Raw genomic sequence first — 25,183 nt, forward strand, 5'->3', positions numbered from 1 at the left:
CCGATCTGTATCCCCTTGATCTCCTTTTGTTGTCTGATTGCTCTGGCTAGAACTTCAAGAACTATATTGAATAAGTAGGGAGAGAGTGGGCAGCCTTGTCTAGTCCCTGATTTTAGTGGGATTGCTTCAAGTTTCTCTCCATTTAGTTTAATGTTAGCAACTGGTTTGCTGTATATGGCTTTTACTATGTTTAGGTATGGGCCTTGAATTCCTATTCTTTCCAGGACTTTTATCATGAAGGGGTGTTGAATTTTGTCAAATGCTTTCTCAGCATCTAATGAAATGATCATGTGGTTCTGTTCTTTCAGTTTGTTTATATGATGGATCACGTTGATGGTTTTCCGTATATTAAACCATCCCTGCATGCCTGGGATGAAGCCTACTTGATCATGGTGGATGATTGTTTTGATGTGCTCTTGAATTCGGTTTGCCAGAATTTTATTGAGTATTTTTGCGTCGATATTCATAAGTGAAATTGGTCTGAAGTTCTCTTTCTTTGTTGGGTCTTTGTGTGGTTTAGGTATAAGAGTAATTGTGGCTTCGTAGAAGGAATTCGGTAGGGCTCCATCTGTTTCAATTTTGTGGAATAGTTTGGATAATATTGGTATGAGGTCTTCTATGAAGGTTTGATAGAATTCTGCACTAAACCCATCTGGACCTGGGCTCTTTTTGGTTGGGAGACCTTTAATGACTGCTTCTATTTCCTTAGGAGTTATGGGGTTGTTTAACTGGTTTATCTGTTCCCGATTTAACTTCGATACCTGGTATCTGTCTAGGAAATTGTCCATTTCCTGAAGATTTTCAAGTTTTGTTGAATATAGGTTTTTATAGTAAGATCTGATGATTTTTTGAATTTCCTCTGAATCTGTAGTTATGTCTCCCTTTTCATTTCTGATTTTGTTAATTTGGACGCACTCTCTGGGTCCTCTCATTAGTCTGGCTAAGGGTTTATCTATCTTGTTGATTTTCTCAAAGAACCAACTTTTGGTTCTGTTGATTCTTTCTATGGTCCTTTTTGTTTCTACTTGGTTGATTTCAGCTCTGAGTTTGATTATTTCCTGCCTTCTACTCCTCCTGGGTGTATTTGCTTCTTTTTGTTCTAGAGCTTTTAGGTGTGCTGTCAAGCTGCTGACATATGCTCTTTCCTGTTTCTTTCTGCAGGCACTCAGCGCTATGAGTTTTCCTCTTAGCACAGCTTTCATTGTGTCCCATAAGTTTGGGTATGTTGTACCTTCATTTTCATTAAATTCTAAAAAGTTTTTAATTTCTTTCTTTATTTCTTCCTTGACCAGGTTATCATTGAGTAGAGCATTGTTCAATTTCCACGTATGTGTGGGCATTCTTCCTTGATTGTTATTGAAGACCAGTTTTAGGCCGTGGTGGTCCGATAGCACGCATGGGATTATTTCTATCTTTCTGTACCTGTTGAGGCCCGTTTTTTGACCAATTATATGGTCAATTTTGGAGAAAGTACCATGAGGAGCTGAGAAGAAGGTATATCCTTTTGCTTTAGGATAGAATGTTCTATAAATATCCGTTAAGTCCTTTTGGCTCATGACTTCTCTTAGTCTGTCTACATCTCTGTTTAATTTCTGTTTCCATGATCTGTCCATTGATGAGAGTGGGGTGTTGAAATCTCCCACTATTATTGTGTGAGGTGCAATGTGTGTTTTGAGCTTTAGTAAGGTTTCTTTTACATATGTAGGTGTCCTTGTATTTGGGGCATAGATATTTAGGATTGAGACTTCATCTTGGTGGATTTTTCCTTTGATGAATATGAAGTGTCCTTCCTTATGTTTTTTGATGACTTTTAGTTGAAAATTGATTTTATCTGATATTAGAATGGCTACTCCAGCTTGCTTCTTCTGACCATTTGCTTGGAAAGTTGTTTTCCAGCCTTTCACTCTGAGGTAGTGTCTGTCTTTGTCTCTGAGGTGTGTTTCCTGTAAGCAGCAGAATGCAGGGTCCTCGTTGTGTATCCAGTTTGTTAATCTATGTCTTTTTATTGGGGAGTTGAGGCCATTGATATTGAGAGATATTAAGGAATAGTGATTATTGCTTCCCGTTATATTCATATTTGGAAGTGAGGTTATGTTTGTGTGCTTTCATTCTCTTTGTTTTGTTGCCAAGACGATTAGTTTCTTGCTTCTTCTAGGGTATAGCTTGCCTCCTTGTGTTGGGCTTTACCATTTATTATCCTTTGTAGGGCTGGATTTGTAGAAAGATATTGTATAAATTTGGTTTTGTCATGGAATATCTTGGTTTCTCCATCAATGTTAATTGAGAGTTTTGCTGGATACAGTAACCTGGGCTGGCATTTGTGTTCTCTTAGGGTCTGTATGACATCAGCCCAGGATCTTCTGGCCTTCATAGTTTCTGGCGAGAAGTCTGGTGTGATTCTGATAGGTCTGCCTTTATATGTTACTTGACCTTTTTCCCTTACTGCTTTTAATATTCTTTCTTTATTTTGTGCGTTTGGTGTTTTGACTATTATGTGACGGGAGGTGTTTCTTTTCTGGTCCAATCTATTTGGAGTTCTGTAGGCTTCTTGTATGCCTATGGGTATCTCTTTTTTTAGGTTAGGGAAGTTTTCTTCTATGATTTTGTTGAAGATATTTACTGGTCCTTTGAGCTGGGAGTCTTCACTCTCTTCTATACCTATTATCCTTAGGTTTGATCTTCTCATTGAGTCCTGGATTTCCTGTATGTTTTGGACCAGTAGCTTTTTCCGGTTTACATTATCTTTGACAGTTGAGTCAATGATTTCTATGGAATCTTCTGCTCCTGAGATTCTCTCTTCCATCTCTTGTATTCTGTTGGTGAAGCTTGTATCTACAGCTCCTTGTCTCTTCTTTTGGTTTTCTATATCCAGGGTTGTTTCCATGTGTTCTTTCTTGATTGCTTCTATTTCCATTTTTAATTCCTTCAACTGTTTGATTGTGTTTTCCTGGAATTCTTTCAGGGATTTTTGTGTCTCCTCTCTATGGGCTTCTACTTGTTTATTTATGTTTTCCTGGAATTCTTTCAGGCATTTTTGCGATTCCTCTCTGTAGGCTTCTACTTGTTCTCTAAGGGAGTTCTTCACGTCTTTCTTGAAGTCCTCCAGCATCATGATCAAAAATGATTTTGAAACTAGATCTTGCTTTTCTGGTGTGTTTGGATATTCCTTGTTTGTTTTGATGGGAGAATTGAGCTTCGATGGTGCCATGTAGTCTTGGTTTCTGTTGCTTGGGTTCCTGTGCTTGCCTCTCGCCATCAGATTATCTCTAGTGTTACTTTGTTCTGCTGTTTCTGACAGTGGCTAGACTGTCCTATAAGCCTGTGTGTCAGGAGTGCTGTAGACCTGTTTTCCTCTCTTTCAGTCAGTTATGGGGACAGAGTGTTCTGCTTTCGGGCGTGTAGTTTTTCCTCTCTACAGGTCTTCAGCTGTTCCTGTGGGCCTGTGTCTTGAGTTCACCAGGCAGCTTTCTTGCAGCAGAAAATTTGGTCTTACCTGTGGTCCCGAGGCTCAAGTTCACTCGTGGGGTGCTGCCCAGGGGCTCTCTGCAGCGGCAGCAACCAGGAAGACCTGTGCCGCCCCTTCCGGGAGCTTCAGTGCACCAGGGTTCCAGATGGTCTTTGGCTTTTTCCTCTGGCATCCGAGATGTGTGTGCAGAGAGCAGTCTCTTCTGTTTTCCCAGGCTTGTCTGCCTCTCTGAAGGTTTAGCTCTCCCTCCCACGGGATTTGGGTGCAGGGAACTGTTTATCTGGTCTGTTTCCTTCAGGTTCCGGCGGTGTCTCAGGCAGTGGTCCTGCCGCTCCTGGGCCCTCCCCCACGGGAGCCCAGAGGCTTATACAGTTTCCTCTTGGGCCAGCGATGTGGGCAGGGGTGAGCAGTGTTGGTGGTCTCTTCCGCTCTGCAGCCTCAGGAGTGCCCACCTGACCAGGCGGTTGGGTCTCTCTCTCTTACGGGGTCTGGGAGCAGAGAGCTGCTGCGGGCCGGGATCCGCGGGTGTGACCTTTGGAGTTCTTAATAGGCTTAGTCCTCATATGGGAAGTTGCCTGGAGTGTCTCAAGAAGTCGATTTCTGTTGTATTGGTCTGCCCACTTGCCCTAGGTATATAAAGAAATCTTATTCTGAAGCCCTGGCAGGAGAGACATCTTCGCCATCACTACCACCACCACCACCACCACCACCACCACCACCACCACCACCATCACCACCACCACCACCACCACCACCACCACCACCACCACCACCATCATTGAGACAGTGCTTCTTTACATATCTCTGGCTATTCTCAAACTCAGGATGTAGACCAGGCTGGCCTGTGTCAACGAGGGTGTTGAGGGTACCTGGAAGAGAATGGGGGACAAGAGACGTGAAGAAGGACGCCAAGACAAGAGTCTGATCAAGGCGACAATTTTATTTTTTCCCAAACCTGAATTTATACCATAACAGGGGTAACAGAGAGAGGGGGGAGAGTGGGAAACATTTACGCAGGCCAAGGACACAGTATTCGTGTGGTCAGCTGATGTCAACCGGATGTTGGCTTTTTAGAAAGGTCACAGGTTTGTCGTGTTGGGCATCTTGACATCAGATGTATTTCTCAGCAAGGTCAGAACTTTATCATATCATTATTCATCCTGACCACCAGATTTGTATTAGTCTTCTGCAGCTGGCTGGGGATTTTCCATGAACCCAGTCATACTTAACTCTAATCATAATATTAACATTGATAAAGGAGGGTTTCAAGGCCATCGCTCTTAATAGCCTTGAACTCACAGAGATCCACAAGTCTCTGCCTCCCAAATGCTGTGATTAAAGACATGTGAACCACCATGTCTTACAAGGAGAGATATTCTAAAGAGAGACACTGTTGCCCTTCCCTTTGACCATTCAACTATCATCATTTAGAAATTTTAATTTCTAGAGCTAGTATGTTTAATAGACAAGCATGATGCCCTGGATTCAACTGCCAGCACTACATAAAATCAAATATCCTGGTACACTCAAGAAGCAGGAGAACCAGAAGTTCCAGCTCATCCTCAGCTACATATTAAGTTTCAGACAAGATTTCTAGTAGGAGACAAGTAGGCTTAAAGTTTTTAAAACCTACTTCAATGCTTTAACCTCCCTTCAAGCCCTCTACTGGCTAGAGGTAGCAGAAAAGAAGGTTAATAGAGCAAAAGAGGATGTGGACCCATTTAGAAATGGTTCTTTGGGGCAAATCCAGTCTATATTGTCAGGATCTCAGGTGTTCAGTTCACACGAATCAACTGTAATAGCTCAATGGCAGTTTGATCCAGAAGAGACCTTAGGGCTTTGGCTATCTGCTTGAGTCCACAGAAGCAGCAAAACTGCTGGAACACCACCAGAAACGTTCTTGGGACTCATCTACGAAGTCACTACAAATGTTGATCAGTGAAGAAGGCAAAGTGAGTCACTGAAGACCGATGTCAACAAAACTTAACAAAGACCAGCAAAGAGTGGCGAGGTGAACCAACACCACACAGCATAGCCCACTGTCTGTTGGGTCATATGCGTCCCCTTCCTAAGCATCACCTGTCCTCTCAAGCGTCCATTCTAGCAAAACAGCACATGCCTCTAGTCCAGGTGGCTTCAAGAAAAATACCACATGTCTGTTTTCAGCAAAATAGCCACCCATGTGTCTGCTTAAGAAAAAAAAAGAAAGAAAGAAAAAGAAAAAGAAAAAATCCTCTCATAAGACAGTTTCCAGGAAAACATCACGTGACTGAATCCCCAAAGCACCAGAAATTTCTACTTCAAGACCATATCTGGAAAACAAAAGAAACCAAAAAGCTTTTCTTTTTCAGAAGGGACCCCCGTTCATCTTCTTCCCAGTTCTAGTGTTTATCTCATGGTTACATACAAATTTTAAGATAGTCATAGGCACTGTGTGTGTGTGTGTGTGTGTGTGTGTGTGTGTGTGTGTGTGTGATATCATTCCAATGGCCGTTTGGTGACTGTGTCTGGATAGGTGGATAGCTTTTATCTATACTGTGATTCAGAAATCCAGACTCCTTCTATCCACAAAAGAAAATGCAAAGCGACTGTGACATGAACCCACTTCCTCTCTGGCTGAGAAGCAGGACAAAGGTTGATATCATTCAAATTTATGGGAGCAGAGATTCAGACATCTGGGTGTGGGGGCAATACTTCCTCTGACCCCTGAGCATGGACGGGGATTCAACCCTCTGAGGCTGAGTGGTGCCAGTGGCTGATGGGGTCATCCAGCAGGCAGAGTAAAGATACTCCTCAAGTTAGAATGCTCCATTTAACGGCAGCTGCAGGTGCTGATACTGAAACCGGTTGTCTGCTAAGGTGAAATAGGAAGGCGGAAGTGAGGTTGGCAAGAGTTAGAGGCCCACAGCAAAGGCACAAGAGCAAACAGGAAGGACCAAGTTTCTTCTCTCCCAGAAACCCCATTTTCCACAAGTGCAGGGTCTGAGAAGCAGTCTGTTAGTGAAGTAGACACCAGTATTCTATAGCAAAGAATGAGTTCCTGGGTTAGAAGATGTGAGATGGTACCTCAATAAATGGAGCTGGGGGTTGTCTTAGAGTTTCTACTGCTGCAATGAAACACCACAACCAAAGCAAAATGTGGAGGAAGGGAGGGTCTATTCAGCTTCCCCTTCCACATCGCTGGTCATCCCCAAGGGTAGTCAAGACAGGAACTCAAACAGGGCAGGATCCTGGAGGCAGGAGCTGATGCAAAGGACTTTGAGGAGTGATTGCTTCACATGGCTTGCTCAACCTGCTTTCTTACTGAATCCAGACCACTGACACAAGGATGGCGCCACCCATCCTATTGATCACTGATTAAGAAAATGCCATACAGCTGGATCTTACGGAGGCATCTTTTTTTTTAAATTGAGGCTCTTTCCTCCCGGATGACTCTAGCCTCTGTCTAGTTGACATAAACCAACCAGTACAGTGGCGGTCACTGGGTAGCCGTTGCAGCCCTTAACTGTTTTTTTTTTCTTTTTCTTTTTTTCTTTTCTTTTTTAGCCTTGGATATATTCTCTAGTTTTTGTTTTTTGTTTTTTTTTTCCTGTCTACATAGTAATCGAGCTGCTTACTGTATTAAGTTAGCTGTCTGGCATTATTGCTTCTGAGCACGATCCTCACTAAGAGATGGGAAGAGTGGAGAGGGTTGTTTTTTAACAAAATCTCAATAGTTTGATTTTTACCAACTGTGGTGGTTTGAACATGCTTAGACCAGGTGGTCAGACTGTTAGGAGGTGTGGCCTTGTTGGAGGAAGTGTGTCACTGTGGGGGTAGGCTTGGAGACCTTCCTCCTAGCTGACTGGAAGACAGTCTTCTCCTGTCTGTCTTTGGATCAAGATGTAAAACTATCAACTCCTTCTCCACACCCTGTTTGCCTGCATGCTGCTGTACTTCCTGCTATGATAATAATGGACTAAAACTCTAAAACTGTAAGCCAGCCCCAATTAAATGTAGTTTTTTTATGAATTGTCTTGGTCATGGTGTCTCTTCATAGCAATAGAATCCCTAACTAAGACACCAATGAAAACTCGGGAGTCAGATGCTGGGGTGAAAGCCTGCTAGCTCAGAGAGGCAGAGAAAGCACCCAGATGACCTTCCTCCTCAGCTGATGTCCCAGCAGGAATGGCCCTCTCTCCACAAGCCTCCTTTAAACTGGTGTCCCTCTTTCCTTCTTCCTATGCATCTGTCCTCCTGACTCCTTCTTACTCTGTTTTTTTTCTTAATAATCCTATGTTCGCTTCCTGTAACTGGTTGCTTGCTCCTCTTGATTTATAGTTGACTTATTTAATCCTGTTTGCCATATTCAGGCAGAAATCTCTTGGATTAAAGGTGTGTGCTAAGGCTAAGAGAGACAGGGAATTGAATGAGTAGATCAACACAACTCTCCTATCTCCTAGTTCCCTGATTTTCTTCTTCTAAACCCCATGGGGAAGGCAGAAGTGACTCTTACGGCAAGCCTCAGTGGTCCATCTCCTTGGCCCTTGAGCCTGTCACATACAGCCAGGAAGTAGAAGTGGTGTGGAAAAGTGCTGAGCGAGCAGTGTGTCTGAGGCACTTGTCACACAGTTACTCTCTCATAACTGACGCCACCTACTCCACATGATAAATGTCCTCAATAATTGCCAAGAGAATTACTTCTCTTGATTGTCTGTTTTAAAATAATTTACACTTGAGCAAGAAGAATATATGTAAGTGTAAATTTTTTTTAACTTTATCTGCATTTATTTATGCTGAATTTATTCCCGTGCCATGAGTTTTTGTTTCTTCAGTTTCTTCTGGGATATCTTTTTCTTCTGTGCAACCTCCTCTTCTGGCTTTGGAACAATCTGTTCCTTCTCAGTGAGGATCATCTCAGTGTGGCAGGGTGAGCTCATGTATGGGTTAATCCGGCTGTGAGCTCTGTAGGTTCGTCTGCGTATCTTAGGTGCCGTGTTCACCTGGATGTGTTCAATGACTGGAGAATTTACATCCAAACCCTTAAGTTCAGCATTACTCTCTGCATTTTTAAGCATGTGCAGCAGAAATTCAGCACTCTTTTTTTGGCCACCGTCCCTGTGTCCAGCCCCACTGTTTGGCCTGGGCACGCCTATCAACTCCACCATTATACCACTGGAACAGCACACACTGCTTCTTTAAAGTGACATCCTTCAGATACTCGGTGGCTTTGCAGATATGCATACCCTTGATGGCCTGGGCAGTTTCCCGGGTGTTCTTAAAGTGAACACGAAGGTTTGAACCTCTTGATTTGCATGATTTTGTGGGGTTTTCTGGGTCAAGGGAGTAGCAAACCATCTTCACAGGTCACCTTTGGCCACTTACAGGAAGAGCAAGTGTTAATATTTTTAAATTCACTAAAATATTTTATAGGTGAATTTAATTTACATTGGCAAAGAAAGTACCACACATTTAGGGTTTTTGATTGAACATAAATTAAAAACTCACAATGATGATGTGCAATGACCAACAGAAGTAGCTCCTCGAGTTTCTTCTTCTTTGAGGCACTGTTCTGTCATGATTTATTTTGAGTTTCATCAGGTTTTAGAGAAATGACCTGTATCTCATGAGCCAGACATTTACTCTACTAAACATTTAGACTTGGTTGATTCTTAGCTTTTTTGATGAGATCAAAGGCAAGTCACAGTGAGACACCTTTCTATAGCACAGACTGTGTGTGGCTGTGTTGAGGTGGACAGCCTTAGCTTTTCCACTTATGGAAAGTCTCTGAAGTACCCTCTACTTAGACAACGGTGTTCCTTAAAGCATGTTATCAAAGGCGTGATGATTTGAAGCTTACATGCTTGATATTAAGATGCAGCTGTAACTATAATGGTGTTTTGGAAATCATGATTTCTTTACTGATCAATTACATATGATTTTTCATTATTACTCATATGCTCTCCCCACATACTGCCTGTGGTGGGGTGGATGAATTTGCTCCCCGGTCCCAGGTTTGGCATCCTATTGCTTCCAGCTTATGTTCTACCCTTGTGTGGTTTTTCTGTATTGGGACCATTGTTTTCTTTAGCCCCTCCCTCCTTGTAACTTCAGCAGATCTCTAGCTGGTGTTGCCTTCCTGACTTACTAATTACCTACTTTAGCTCCCACATTCATTTTCTCTACTCCACCCAGCTTTTCAAAGCTAGAAGGTTCAAGTCCTCACAGGAGACCTTGGTCAAGTCAAATATATGAGGGGTGTGTGTGTGTGTGTGTGTGTGTGTGTGTGTGTGTGTGTGTCGCGCACGCACCATGTTTTCCTGAGGTAGTCTGTGCATTGACTTGACTCTGCTGACTGGAAGAGGCCCTAATAATCTGACTCACATCTCAAGAGTCTAGAATGGTTCCAGACAATGGGCCACTCTGGGATGGGCAAGTGTAATACCAAGGAAGGAATATATAAAGACATTTCAGAAGGCTTGCTGTCACTTCTGTTCTATTGTAGCGGAAAGAGCACTGAGTACTGGGCCAGATTTTGTCGTTTACTTCCTCCCCTGATTTGTGCTTGATATTTTTGTAGCTCTGAAGTTTCATCATGCTCAGGATACAGACAGCATAGTGAATCTTTACTTAGAACAAGAATGCAAGTAACGAAAAATAGCTGAGGTAGAGAAGGGTTTTCTCCTCATAGTCAGAAGCCTATTGGTAAGCAGCTGTTGGCATATACTGGAGCTAGTTTCTCATAGAATCTACTTGTCACATCATACTTGCCTAATCCTTGGGGCTGTAGACATCCTGGAAAGAAGGGAAGGTGGTCAAAGACCCAGGTTTATGCAAAATGCTTCTCAGAGGCAGAAGTGGATTTCTCCTGATGTCCATTGGCAGACAGGTATATGTGGCTATCTCTGGCTCCTAGGCTAGGCTAGGAGGTGTTCAAGTGATTCAGGTGTTCAGGGATACCCAGAACAAAATTGAAATTTTGAGGAACAAAGGAGGGATATAAGGATCAGGAATGTAGTGTAGTAGGATCCCGTGTACCATTAGATTGTCCTTGAGCTGTGACTAGGGACCCGAGCTCAGACTTCTTAGTCAAAGAGCTATCATATGGGTTGTAGGGGCAGAATACCTCATTAAGCCTGGAGACTCCCAAGTGTTGGCAGCACAAGCCTTGGTTCTACACAGCCACATTCCCACTGTATAGGTGGGCTGAGACCTAGAAGTACGCTGAGGTGAAGTGAAGTAATTACATGTTTATAGGCTGGGAAGATTCTGGGTGTTTATAGCCTGGGAAGATTCTGGGTGCTGTCCATGTTGGTCATTCACATTGTCTTGGGCAATTTGATACTAACTCATAAGTTATTTTTCCGCTGGTAAAATGAGCAAATTCAAACCAGATTAGATAATACTAAGTGTAAGTTTATTGGGAAGCTGCTCTCAGGTTCACTAGCCCCAAGGACTGAGGCCAGGAAGTCACTATGAAGAGAGAAAAGGGGAGGGAGGGGGAAGAGAAAGAAAGGGTGCGCAGGCAGAGAGAGAAGAAAAGAGACAGAGTGAGGAAACAAAATGTCTGTGTTATGTATGGAAAAGCTTCTGGAGAAAGGGCAACTCAGGGACTAGGCTGGAAAGTTCAGGGTTGGGGACAGGGTATACCAGATAGGGACTGAGGGCTACAGGAAGAACCTGGAGGCCAGGTCTGCTTTGATATTTAAAATATGCACCTCAGTCCCTTATCCTGGGATAAGAGACTACACTAACCAAACACTGACAAACCCTAGAGCACATTTAGAATTTAATTTCCAACTGACTCAGGGACTTTTCTTTATTTTCTGAGAGCCTAAAACATTGCAATATTCTAACTTACACATATTTCTCATTATATATATATGTATATATATATGCATGTATGCATGTGAATGCATATGTGTGGGTCTATGTGCTTTGAATGCAGGTTCCCATGGAGGTCAGAGGAGGGTGTTGCATCCCCTGGACTTACAGGTGGTTGCGAGCTGCCTGATGCGGATGTGGATGCGGATGTTAGAGCTGAGCACAGATTCCCTGCAAGAATACTCTTAGGCTCTTATTCCTGAGCCATCTCTCCAGGCCCACGTCAGGCTTTCAAACGGCATAAAAAACGTATCCAAGTTACCCATGGGGCTTGCATCAGGCAACAGGCTGTTCTGCGAGTTTTTGTCTAGCCCCATGTCTCAGAGGAGTCATTAAGAGTCTGGTAAAACAGACTTTAGTCATCTTGGCTGGCTTCCAGAGCCTGCCACTCACTGCCTGTGGAGGTTATGCAGAGCTCTGAACCATTTCCTGTGGCCTCTGGGACTCTGGTCAACAGATTAAAGTCTGAAGTCTTGTCTTCTGGGTACCACTTGTTTTTCTATTTCTGTTTGGTGAATGGCCTCTGAATTTGCCCTTTCCTGCTCCAGCCCGGCTGGAAGTCACTTTATTAACAGTTCCTTTGTAAGTTCATGGTGGTCTCTGAACTAGTCTGAAATTTCTTGGGAAAGAAACAACTGTTGCCTCTAGAACCAACCCCCAGAGGGACATATTCTGTCAGTCTGTCCTCAGGCAAGTCTCACTTTTGGTTCCTGCTATTCCTCCCATTGAAACGACTATACTCCCCTGTAAAACTTTGCTGACAAAGGACCAGGACCATTTTCCTTCAGAAAGCATGGAACTTCTTGCAAAGTATCACACGAAGGAACCATTTCCTAGGAGGCTCTTCCAGAATAGTTAAGAGAATCCCATGCTGGCATCTTCAAAGCTATTTGCTGTTAGCTTACTCATGAATGAGAATTCCTGACTCATTGAGGTCGGGTTGTGAGAAACAAAGCATTGGCCAGAGAGAAGAGGTAGGGAGCAGCAATTAGAAAGGTTTGCTGTGACACAGTTGCCACCAGTATGGCTCTTCACTGTCTAAAGGCTGGTGGTCACTTTGAATGTTTTACTTGAGAGAACCCAGAGCCAAGCAGCTCACTCTGGGAACTGGTTCTCCATTTGGTTTCTCTGGTTATCCCAGTCATCATCAGCAAGATCCCTTTCTCTGGGGGAGGCTGCACCCTGGGAGAGGAACTGGCCTGACCTGCTACCCCTAGGACTGGGTTTGGCTAAGAGCAGCAATGTCCGTCAAATACCTATTTGCTATAGCATGCCCTCTCATTTTCATGAGGAGGAACAAACTTTACAATGTTGATAGATTTTTCTTGGGGTTCTTCAATCCCAGCAACTCCTCCTCCAGAGAAGCCATGAAGTTAAGAAGCTGTGAAGTAAAAAAAAAAGGTCCTGACCCCACATATTCACCTGATCCTCTCTGCAGTTTGCAAAGCTTTTATGTTGAATGTCTAGAAGTCATTCCCACGGAAGAATGTGAGGGCCAGAGACCTGGCAAGCTCACCCAAAGCCCTTGCTACCTGGAGTTCTAGGTGCAGGGGGCTCTTGAGATCAGTTTGTTCACTTGGAATGAGCAGATAGCTCAGACAATAAAACACTTTTGATTTAAACAGGAGGATTGAATTCAGATGTCCAATATCCACTCTAAGAAAAGCTGGTTGTGCACGCCTGGAACTTCAGTGCTGGGGAAGCAAGGGTATGTGGCTTCCTGGAGCTCACTGTCTAGTCAGTCTAGCTAAATTGCTATACTCTGGGTTCACAGAGAAACCTCATCTCAAAAAGTACAGCAGAGAGCAATAGATAGGATTGTCAGCTGTGCTGGTGGTTGCCTTCTGCTGTGGCAGGATAGCTGACACAAGTTTAAATGGGGAGGACTTTTATGCCTCGTGGCCTCAGAGGTTTCAGTCTATGGTTAGTAGTCCGCTGTTTCTGGGCCAGTGGTAAGGCAGGATGCCAGAGTGGATGACCATGGCAGAGCTAAGCGTCTCACCTCCTGGCTTCCACGAAACAGAGAGAGACAGTGGATAACAAGATACAAGGATGTTCTCAAGCCTGCTGTCATCAGCTAACAATTATGAGATCATCAATGGACTGTTGATATGGTTAGTGTTTTTATCCACTTATCTTTCAATAGCTCGTCAGCTGAGGGCTAAATCTTCAATGCACAATCCCTTTAGTGGACATTTCATTTTCAAACCTTGTCATATTTTTTAATATTTATTTATTTTTATTCATATGAGCACACTCTAGCCATCTTCAGATACACCAGAACAGGGCATTGGATCCCATTATAGATGGTTGTGAGCCACCATGAGGTTTCTGGGAATTGAGCTCAGGACCTTTGGAAGAGCAGTCAGTGCCCTTAACTTCTGAGCCATCTCTGCAACCCACCTCCTCATCTTTTAATGTTCTCATATATGCTCATTAAAAAGAGCAGCTTTTTAAATTGCCATTCAGTAAAGTTGTAATGTCTAAATGATCACAAATACACAAATTAAGCAAAAGATAATCCTTCTACAGTAGAAGCTTAGAACATCTAGTTATATGAGAGAAATTTAAATGTATTCGCTATGTAATAGGGGAGACAATGCCCCAACTGGACATCTTTGCTACCATGTAAAACCTCCAGTGCCAGGAATAGGCTACATCTCATTGAGTTGTTGGTCAAATATCATAGACTATCACAAAGGCTATTAGTTATTCTCTATAACCTGATCCTGAAGCCCTATCCCTGAAGACATAGTTCATTTATGTCATTAATAATGGAGAGGTAAAACTGGTGCACGATTAGGAGATTCATTTCTACTGCCTAGTATTCATGGTGCTGGAAGGTACTTTGCACAGTATTGGTCGAACTAGGCAATTACCAATTTCACACAGCTACAAGTCCTACAACCTATAACAGAGGTTTGCCTTTGAAAGAGTGACTCATGCTATGGGAGTAACCAACCACCTTTTGCTTGAATCTAAGGCCCACTCCATGAGATGCAACCCATTCCTTACACTGCTAAAGAGGCCAAGAACCTGAGATTACATATGTCATGGGCGCTAGAAGGCAAACCCACTCCTTTATTCTCCTAGAAGAACATAGCAATAAAATGACTCCTAATGCCATATTGTTGTGTACATAGATTGGTATAACAACATTCAACCCTCAACAGAGATGCTTCTTCTTGCATTAGATGGTAACCACACAGAGAACCACCACTGGACAAGGTGTAGAGAATGAGAGACTGAAACACATGGCACTAAATGGGACATCTTTACCAAACACCTTCTGTCAAGGCTCAGGGATCTACAGGACAAGGAACCAGACAGACTGTGAGAGCCACAAGTCGTAGATAGTGCCAAGGAAACGCGGCAGAAATGAACTTAGAGAGGCTGTGACAGCAAGCATGAGACCCACACAGGTTCAAACCTCACAAAATCCCAGCGCTGAGAAGGGGAAGAGACCACAAGGTTCCACCACCAACCATAAGCTGTTTTCCATTGATGTCTTCTGGGAAAGGGAAAAGTCTTTTCTTTCTTTCAAAAGAGTGTCATTGTGTATATGAACCATACTCCAGGGCATGCCACGTGACCAGAAGTAGTTGGCCAACATAAAATGAACCCCATTTTTCTTTTTTTTTAATTTTCATTTTTTGTTCTGTTTTGGTCTCTCTCTCTCTCTCTCTCTCTCTCTCTCTCTCTCTTTCTCTCCCTCTGTGTGTGTGTGTATGTGTGTGTGTGAGTATGTGTGTGTGAGTGTGTGTGTGTGTGTGTGTGTGTAAGAGAGAGGGAGAAGGGGAGAGGAGGGGAAGAGGGAGAGAGAGGGGGGAGGGAGAGAGAGAGAAGAAAGAACATAAAGTTGGGTAGGAAGGAATTGGGGGTGATCTAGGAGGAGTTGGTAGAGATGGAAAAAGAGTATAAAATATATTTAAATTTTTAAATAAAAATAACTTAAATAGAACCCTTCTGACCTTGATCTTGTCACCTATGGTGCACTAGATCCTTCTTAATATTTAATATTTAATATTTATGAGAACTACTAATCTTGGAGATAAAAGAATTTCTAATTTAAATTGGTCATCACACAGGTTCTCTTTACTAACATGCCAAGGAAGTCAGCTTATACACTGTAGAGAAATAGCGATATTTAGGAAAAAATATTTTCCTCTTTTCACTCAGATTGTTTGTGTGATCATTATTTTGATGTCATGTGAAGTTCATTCTTTATTTTAAAACAGATCACCTTAATAATCCCCTTTTATCTCAAAATATTTTATAAGCACGTCAGCCAAGCTCTGTGGTTTGTACAGACCACACAAGAGAATTGGGCGGCATCATGAAGGCAGAGAAAAGAATTTTGCTCAGAGCTAAGTTCAGTAGAACATCACCATACTTGTTTTTCATTTCTCCCCCTTGGCTTCATCTTCTTCAGATTGTGGTAGCTGGACCACATGAGTTACAACACTTAAAGCGGGGCACCAGCCTCTCAAAGCATCATTTCTGTTCTCTAGAAAGGTATACTGTGTCTCAGCCATTTTTAGTTTTGGGGGCTCACAAGTAAATGAGTGTTTGGTAATAAGAGAACAGTGGAGCCTATGGGAGTTTCCCTGAGGCCTCATCCCAAGACAGATGGCTACCTGCCCTGTGTTTGTCCTGGCCTCCCATCAGGAAATGCCTTCCATCAGGTCTCCGGTTCATGTCTGGCGCATAAACCTGACATAGACATGTGGGACTCCAGAGGGACAGCGTGATGTGCAATGTGAACACAATTAGGAACTTCTTTTCTTCATCAAACTAATGAAATGTCATTGAGAAACTGAAGAAGAAAGCTGGGGAAGGGCCATTTGAGAATGGCCAAGGCTGCCTGAAGACTGGCTTTATAAATGACCGTGTGTTATCTTGGGATCCCGGGGAACTCTATTTTATCCTGCATGTGGTTGGAAATCCTATCCCTGAAAGTACAGTACAGGTTTATGCTCCTATATACATGAGTCCAAAGAAGAGCCAATATGCTCTCATCCAGTGGTTCCCAGATCAGTGAACCAGCAGGATGGGGATCATAGATCGAAAACAAAGTTGGGGTCTATGAATGGAAAACTGAGTTCTCCATTGGGAAAATGGCATAGGATACATGGACTACTTCCAAAAAGCCAGAGAGGGGTACTGCAGACGGCAATCTCTCTGAGCTACTGTCTTCTTAATGCTGCTATCTTGTGGCTCTATTCTTTTGGCAGAGTGCTTCATAATTTGAAATTACACCCCACACATCCAGATTACCACCAACACCCAAAGACCCCACTGTACAACAGAGGTGTGGGTTAGAAGGCTGGGCTTCAATTCTTTCTTTGGAAATCTCCCACCTTGTAATGACAGGCAAGTCATTCTGACTTCACCTATACGGAGTGACTAAGGCTAGAACTCAAGACTTTTCTCCTGTAGAGACATCCTAGCTTCCTAATTAGTTCACAAGTTCAATAAATCATAGCAAAGGGGGCTAATAGGTATCATAAGAGTTCCTTGGAGAAATGTAAAGAAGTCATTTTGATTGAGAGGGCACTGGTAAGTCAAATAAAGGATTCTTTCAAGTCCAACTTGGTGAGGCAACCAGTCTATTGGAGTTACATGTGGCACAGGTGACTAAAAGGCAGTCATACAATCAGGAAGTCTCTTGGGGAACTTCTGATCAGCTATACCACTAAGCAGTCCCATCCACAGCGTGGTTGAGAAATATAAAAGTGAATTGCTATAGAGTATCTTAGGAAGTTTGCCAATGATGCCACTAACTAAGAGTGGGATCTGTGCCTCCATGTTCACTCCATTGATTATCTTTCTATAGCTTTGGATTTGGGAACGTGTGTGTGTGTGTGTGTGTGTGTGTGTGTGTGTGTGTGTATGTCTTATGTGTGTGCACTTTATGAATCCACTTAACCTTGTAAGACCTACCTCCATAATAGGCTCCCCAGCCTTGTGAGGATCTTATGTGGGTGATTATAGATGGTTTGATTCAAGATGGTCAGGGTCATGTCCAACCCAAAGGAAACACAGCACCAGGGTGTTAACTGTACTTCTTTTTCTCTCATCTAAGTTCATTACCAGTAATCAAAAAGGGTTGTGCAGAATCTTTCTAGAGTGCTTCAGATACTTTAAAGTGCTGTTAAAATCATCAACAAAACAACAACAAAAATTCTGTCATGTTGGCTACTATCATAACAACAAAGTCCATGTATAGAGAACATAAGGGTCTAAGGAAGAAAGGATTTATTTATAGAAGTTATAGTGTTTATTTTCTACATTAAGGGTAAATTTTTGTTTTGTGTTTTTTCTGTTTTGTTTTGTTTTTTGTTTTTTTGAGACAAGGTCTTGCTATGTCATTCAGGCAGGTCTGGAACTAATATGTAGCTACCTGGAACCCACAATTCTCCTGCCTCAGCTCTTGAATGCTGGCAGTACTGGTAAATACCACACTCAGCTGTCTGAACTGTTCTCCATCTTAGCACCAGAGAGCTACCTGCCACACCATTGTGCTTATTTACAACATCAGAGGGAGTATGGTCCAGGGCACAAAGCCATATGGGTGGGGTCAGGGCAGGGATAAGGGCTAACCCAGGGAAGAGAGCACATCCAGACCTCTTATTGCCTGGCAGGGAGTGCAAGAAGAGAAACCAGGAGAGGACCTCGAGTCTGCAGAAGACACAGGAGCCTAGAGGACTGTGAAGACTGAGGGATAAAGGTGGTCATTGGCAAGGCCAGAGCAGGGGACCCCGAGGAGCAATTTTAGTGAGGACAGAAGATGATTGTGGGAAGGAAAGGAAGGCAGAGTCTCAGATCTGCCATCAGCAATAGCAGAGACCCTTTTACCCAAAATGTCTATAGCATCAGGGCTCTACCTGGCATACAGAGTTAATATTGTTGCTGTTTTAAGAACTCTTACTTCTTCTCTTGACTAGTGGCGCGTTCTTTGCATCTCTACAGCTAAGGAAGTCTCCAGACAGTTGTGAACATGCCTGGCTGCATGACACCTGGGGCTGAGGTGTTGGTGTCCCTTCTGTTTCTCCTGTGATAAACTCAGAACATGGGTGAGGCCAGCTCTGCAGGAAGAGTCTAGCAATGCCAGAGACACTGAGGAAGAACAGACTGGAGCAGGCAGCTCAGGTTAGGAAGCAGAGAAGGATGGAGATACACTTCGAAGCCCAAGGCTTTGGCATGGCTCTGCAGGAAGTCCTCTTGGGTGGTCCTACTATTTAAAAAGGTGGGGGAAAGGAAGAATGGGAAGGAAGTCCTGTCTGGGACAGTTCAAGCAAATAAAACTTCCTTAGCTGTAGAAATGCAAAGAACGTGTCAATAGTCAAGAGATGAAGATTTCTTAAAACAACAACAGCAACAATATTATTCAACAATATTATTAACTCTCCCTCTCCCTTTCCCTCTCCCTCTCCCTCTCCCCCCCCCCTCTCTGTGTGTCCTGGGAGGCAGTGAACTCCAGGACTCTCCCATCCATCTCTCCAGCACTCCGGAAGGCTGGGATTACCAAAGCTCACCACTATACCCAGATCTTTTCTCTGAGTGCAGATGTAGAGCTCAGGCCCCAAAGGCTGCAAGCATGTGCCAACCGGGTCAGCTCTTTACTTTTACTCTTAAATTACTTCAATTGGAGAAGAAATATCCGGCATTATAAAGTGAAAAGAAAAGCAGTCATTTCTTGTTTAACAAGAGCAACACGTTTTGCGTGCGAAGTGCGTCATTGTGTAGTTCCTCTGTTCACTCTGTTCACTCCGTTCGAGTGTAAGATGATGTCGCTGGGGGTGGAATTATGATCATGAGACTGTGGTCTCACACACAGCCACGGCTCAGTGAAGCATTGTCATGTGTCCTGTGACTGTACATAAGGAAAGACACCAAGAACAGCTCTCAACTCACTAAGAGATAAGCCACAGTTTATATCTTAGCGTTTATCTTTTGACTTATTCTGTTAGCAACGAACAGACAAATAACACACAAAAACCCAACCAACCAACCAAACAAACAAACCACACCCCCAAACCTTCATTGAGAATGCTTAATCTTTTTATTAAACTATAAATTTCATATATAATATGTACTTTCTCATATCTTTTTTTTTCTTTTTTTCGGAGCTGGGGATCGAACCCAGGGCCTTGCGCTTGCTAGGCAAGAGCTCTACCACTGAGCTAAATCCCCAACCCCATACTTTCTCTTATCTTAAAGGTTTTTTTTTTAAATCTTTTTGTTGTTTTGTTTTCTGAGAGATGGTATCATGTGTCAGATTTGTCCTCATGCAGCCAAGAATGGCTCTGACACTCTGCTTCCCTGACCCAACCTTTGGAGTATGGAGATAACTGGTGTGTGTTGGGCCTCCTTATCTTTCTATGATTTCTCTGTGTAGTTCAGTAACTATCATGGTCTCTTGACAAACGCAAATTTACAAGCAATATTAAACTTTACTAAATCAGTAAATTAAAAAAAAAAAACCTGCTGGTATATATTTCTGCTCTGATGGGGGATGGAGTCAAAATCCAAAAGACTTTTGTAAAATGTCTTTCGGCCACTTAGAGGTCATGAATGAGGTGACTTCCTGGATTCATAGTCATAAGACCACATGGCCGGAGTAAAGAGATGGCAACTTAACAACAGCCATGTAATGTGAATCAAAAGAGCAGAACACCACCAGAGGCTACAATGATGGAAGTCTAGAGGCAAAAGCAGCAGGATGGATGGCCAATTCTCAGTGGGTCAAATATACACCCAGCACTTGGCAAGGTACTGTCAAAGGGAACATTAGCAAATGACTCCTGTTTAACAGGAGAGATAAGAACTATGAAAAAATGGGAAGACTACTGTCTTCTCACCTGGATTGGGCCATGTGTAAGTTAGGTAACACAGGCCCTGTCTAGGGCAGACTGGTCTGAGGGGACCTTTCATCCCAAGACAGGTCTTTAGGGTCTGACTAGGAGGTTGAAACTTGAAATTGAGAGGCACAGAGATGAGTCACCCATGAGCTGTGTAAGCTGGACTGCGGCCTCTGCTCTGGATCCCAGACCCAGTTTCCTGACTTGTGTGATGCTTATCTTTGTGCTCTGAGACATCTCAAAGGAGCAGGCCGGAGCCTGTTTCTATAATTTATAATGGCAAAGAAAGAGCCACCTCTAGCCCACTGCCAGGAACACTGTAACCGCCATGATGTTTACTCTGGAGGAGAAAAGACACAGAAAGCATGAGAGCTGCAGGCAAACATTTGAAGGACTGACTAGGAAGCAGCCAGTTCGGACTTGTCCCAAGAGCCTTCAAGTGACAGAGTGAAAAATTCTGTCTCCATTGGGTCCCCTAAAGGTAGGAAGGACTGACTTGGGAAGGACTGGATTCTGGATCATATATAAGTGTATACTGCACACGATTGTGCAAACTTAAGGTAGGACTGTAGTAGTGAAGAGGCAAGCTGTCTTGGGTGTAAAATCCACGTTATTTAATATCAGACAGGCTAGGTTCATTCCTGTTGATGGTTAAACCTCTCTTTTTGAAAGACTGGGCTATGCCCCACATGTAAGCTTAACTACAAATCATTATGTACTGTCTGTTCTAAAAATGTCAGTCATGTCTTTGTTTAAAAAAAAAACAAAAAAAAAACCATTTTGCAACCTTAACTTTGTTTCAGAAGGATCGTTATGACTACTTGTTGTTATGGCCACCTTGCAATCATCTTGTTTCAGGAGATAATTATGACTAACAAGCTATGCTTATATTCTGTTCCTGTAGCCCCTCCCCTTTTGCCTGCTAAATCCCCTGTTTGAGAACTCCCTACCCCTAAGCTATAAAACCTTTGTGCTTTTCACATCCAATGCTGACCTGTCAAACCTCATCTTAGGGGGACACAGTTTGTGTACAGCAATAATAAAAGCTTGCTTTAATGAATTGCTTGCTTTAATTAACTTGTCCATGACGATTTAGATTGGTGGTCTTTCTCCTCGGATCTCTAGGATTCACAGGAGAGCAGTGCAATCGTTAACTGCAAAGTTTTCAGGACAAGTTTTCACTCCTGGACAATCTACCACATTCATCCCTCAAAGGCAGTTCTTTCCTTGGACAAGCATCCCTGGTACACACTTTTAAATGCTCCTTTAGTTTAGACTGCAGTTTGAGTAGAAAGTCATCAAATAATTTCAACCATTCTTTCTCTTTGTTCTCAAAGCTGAGTAAGGAACCCAGGGTCTTGTGGAAATCTAGGCAAGTAGCAGTAAATCTTGGCAGTCAAGGGCTTCCCCTTCCACTGGTGCCCTTACTAGGCTATTCATTGCTACCTATGTGGTTGGAGCCCAGGGTCAGTCCATGTATAGTCTTTGGGTAGTGGCTTAGTCCCTGGAAGCTCTGGTTGGTTGGCATTGTTGTTCATATGGGGTCTCGAGCCCCTTCAAGCTCTTCCAGACCTTTCTCTGATTCCTTCAACGGGGGTCCCATTCTCAGTTCAGTGGATTGCTGCTGGCATTCGCCTATGTATTTGCCATATTCTGGCTGTGTCTGTCAGGAGAGATCTACATCCGGTTCCTGTCAGCCTGCACTTCTTTGCTTCATCCATCTTATCTAGTTTGGTGGCTGTATATGTATGGGCCACATGTGGGGCAGGCTCTGAATGGGCGTTCCTTCAGCCTCTGTTCTAAACTTTGCCTCCCTATTCTCTCCCAAGGGTATTCTTGTTCCCCTTTTAAAGAAGGAGTGAAGCATTCGCATTTTGATCATCCTTCTTGAGTTTCATGTGTTCTGTGCATCTAGGGTAATTCAAGCATTTGGGCTAATATCCACTTATCAATGAGTGCATACCATGTGTGTTTTTCTGTGATTGGGTTACCCCACTCTTGCTTCAAGAAAATCAGTCAAATGGTACTGTGACTATTGGAGCAGTGTAACAGTGCCACCTGTTGGGCATTGACTCTTAAGCTGATTAATTGGTTTATTTTTCCAGATCTTGCATTTTTCAGAAGGTAGATCAAAGAAAGCAAAGGCCATCCCATGCATTCCCACGGCATTCTCTAGCATTCTTAAAGTATTGATTATCTTAGCACAGCTTGGTGTGGTTCTAAGGGCTATCACTGAAAGGACAGAAAGCTTAAAGAAACAACCCGGTTGCTCCAACAATGTTTGTAACAACCACCCATCAGTGGTTCAAACTCTGAGAGTGTTTGAGGAAGCCTGGATTTCTCGATGAGGACATCATATTTTCACAAACTGTCCAATGTCATCTAAAGTGTTTTAAGTCATACAAGAGACAAATCAAAGACATTTGCCTTCTGAAACTAAAGGATTAGCATAGCCTTGGATTAGCCATTAGCCTAAGATGCCTTCACTTGTCCAGCAAAGAAGACAGTGCACGCACAGACACTAGACACCTCCAGCAGCATCTCTTAGCAACTTCACGGACTGTCTGCTGTCTTGTGTTTTGTTTATGCCTGGGAACAGCAACTGAGTGTAAAATTCATTTGTTCATCAGAGAATCTGGGTGTATCAGGGAAGTTGACCATAACTGGCCCCAAACCAGCAAACACTCTCAGGTGCTGGGACGGGTTGCTGTGTAGTGTGTGTGTATGCCTGGGGCTCCCTGAAGTGTCTAAAGAGCCTAACTGGGCCTGATTCACAGTAGAATTCAATTAATATTTATTTAGTACAGGAGTAGGGGCAGGGACAGTGTGGCCCGGGCAGGCACCAAAGGCTCCAGACTATAGAGAGTAAACTTCTGAGAGCCGTGCTATTTCCAAAGCTCTTCTGAGGGGCTTTAAAGGATCTTGAAGGTTTTTCTTATTTTGTTTTAAAAATATATTTTAACCTGTGCCAACAGTTTTTTTCACCTCTTTCATTTGTTTGCATATTTGTTTTTGAAGGCATCAGAGTAAGATGTTCTCTGTTCTAGTTAATGAGTACCTCAAGTTCACAGAGCAGTGAAAATAAGAGAAAGGTAATCAATACTTGCAAATATTTTCTTACATTGATCAAACTTTGTGATATTAAGCTCAAATTAAGATTCAAAAAGGATTATCTTATTGCTTTGCAATAATCTACATGCATATGAAGTAATTTATTTATATGTGTAAACTTATATTAAGTTTTTTATGTTAAAATTTGGGGGTAATCACAAAGTGGTCAAGTGGTGCCCAAAGTAGGGCCCTAGTAAGTGGAATACAGCGAAGGACACCACGGGAAGAGGAATCCCATACAAAGGAAAATAAAGAAGATTTGGGTCAGCGGTGAGCAAACCCCATAAGAATGGAGCAAGATAGTAGTAAAATGCTTTTTGTGTATATGCTTAAGAATATGCTAAGAGCTAGAGGAGTGAAAATAAGTCAAAAACAACTTACCCAGTTTCTGATTTTTTTTTTTTTTATTAACTTGAGTATTTCTTGTATACATTTCAAGTGTTATTCCCTTTCCCGGTTTACGGGCAAACATCCCCCTCCCCCCTCCCCTTCCTTATGGGTGTTCCCCTCCCAACCCTCCCCCCATTGCCGCCCTCCCCCCATAGTCTAGTTCACTGGGGGTTCAGTCTTAGCAGGACCCAGGGCTTCCCCTTCCACTGGTGCTCTTACTAGGATATTCATTGCTACCTATGGGGTCAGAGTCCAGGGTCAGTCCATGTATAGTCTTTAGGTAGTGGCTTAGTCCCTGGAAGCTCTGGTTGCTTGACATTGTTGTACTTTTGGGGTCTCGAGCCCCTTCAAGCTCTTCCAGTTCTTTCTCTGATTCCTTCAACGGGGGACCTATTCTCAGTTCAGTGGTTTGCTGCTGGCATTCGCCTCTGTATTTGCTGTATTCTGGCTGTGTCTCTCAGGAGCGATCTACATCCGGCTCCTGTCGGTCTGCACTTCTTTGCTTCATCCATCTTGTCTAATTGGGTGGCTGTATATGTATGGGCCACATGTGGGGCAGGCTCTGAATGGGTGTTCCTTCAGTCTCTGTTTTAATCTTTGCCTATCCCTTCCCTGCCAAGGGTATTCTTTTTCCTCATTTAAAGAAGGAGTGAAGCATTCACATTTTGATCATCCGTCTTGAGTTTCGTTTGTTCTAGGGATCTAGGGTAATTCAAGCATTTGGGCTAATAGCCACTTATCAATGAGTGCATACCATGTATGTCTTTCTGTGAATGGGTTAGCTCACTCAGGATGATATTTTCCAGTTCCAACCATTTGCCTACGAATTTCATAAACTCGTTGTTTTTGATAGCTGAGTAATATTCCATTGTGTAGATGTACCACATTTTCTGTATCCATTCCTCTGTTGAAGGGCATCTGGGTTCTTTCCGGTTTCTGGCTATTATAAATAAGGCTGCGATGAACATAGTGGAGCACGTGTCTCTTTTGTATGTTGAGGAATCTTTTGGGTATATGCCCAAGAGAGGTATAGCTGGATCCTCAGGCAGTTCAATGTCCAATTTTCTGAGGAACCTCCAGACTGATTTCCAGAATGGTTTTACCAGTCTGCAAACCCACCAACAATGGAGGAGTGTTCCTCTTTCTCCACATCCTCGCCAGCATCTGCTGTCACCTGAGTTTTTGATCTTAGCCATTCTCACTGGTATGAGGTGAAATCTCAGGGTTGTTTTGATTTGCATTTCCCTTATGACTAAAGATGTTGAACATTTCTTTAGGTGTTTCTCAGCCATTCGGCATTCCTCAGCTGTGAATTCTTTGTTTAGCTCTGAACCCCATTTTTAATAGGGTTATTTGTTTCCCTGCGGTCTAACTTCTTGAGTTCTTTGTATATTTTGGATATAAGGCCTCTATCTGTTGTAGGATTGGTAAAGATCTTTTCCCAATCTGTTGGTTGCCGTTATGTCCTAACCACAGTGTCCTTTGCCTT

The 25,183-nt window shown here is 43.0% G+C and overlaps 1 pseudogene; it reads right to left on the bottom strand.

Moving 5' to 3' along the window:
- Positions 1–8,222: 8,222 nt before the first annotated feature.
- On the bottom strand, positions 8,223–8,838 carry LOC108350229 (60S ribosomal protein L17 pseudogene; annotated as a pseudogene).
- Between the last annotated feature and the right edge of the window lie 16,345 nt (positions 8,839–25,183).

Source organism: Rattus norvegicus, chromosome 2 (assembly GCF_036323735.1).
Source record: "Rattus norvegicus strain BN/NHsdMcwi chromosome 2, GRCr8, whole genome shotgun sequence".
In the NCBI taxonomy this organism is placed as follows: Eukaryota; Metazoa; Chordata; class Mammalia; order Rodentia; family Muridae; genus Rattus; species Rattus norvegicus.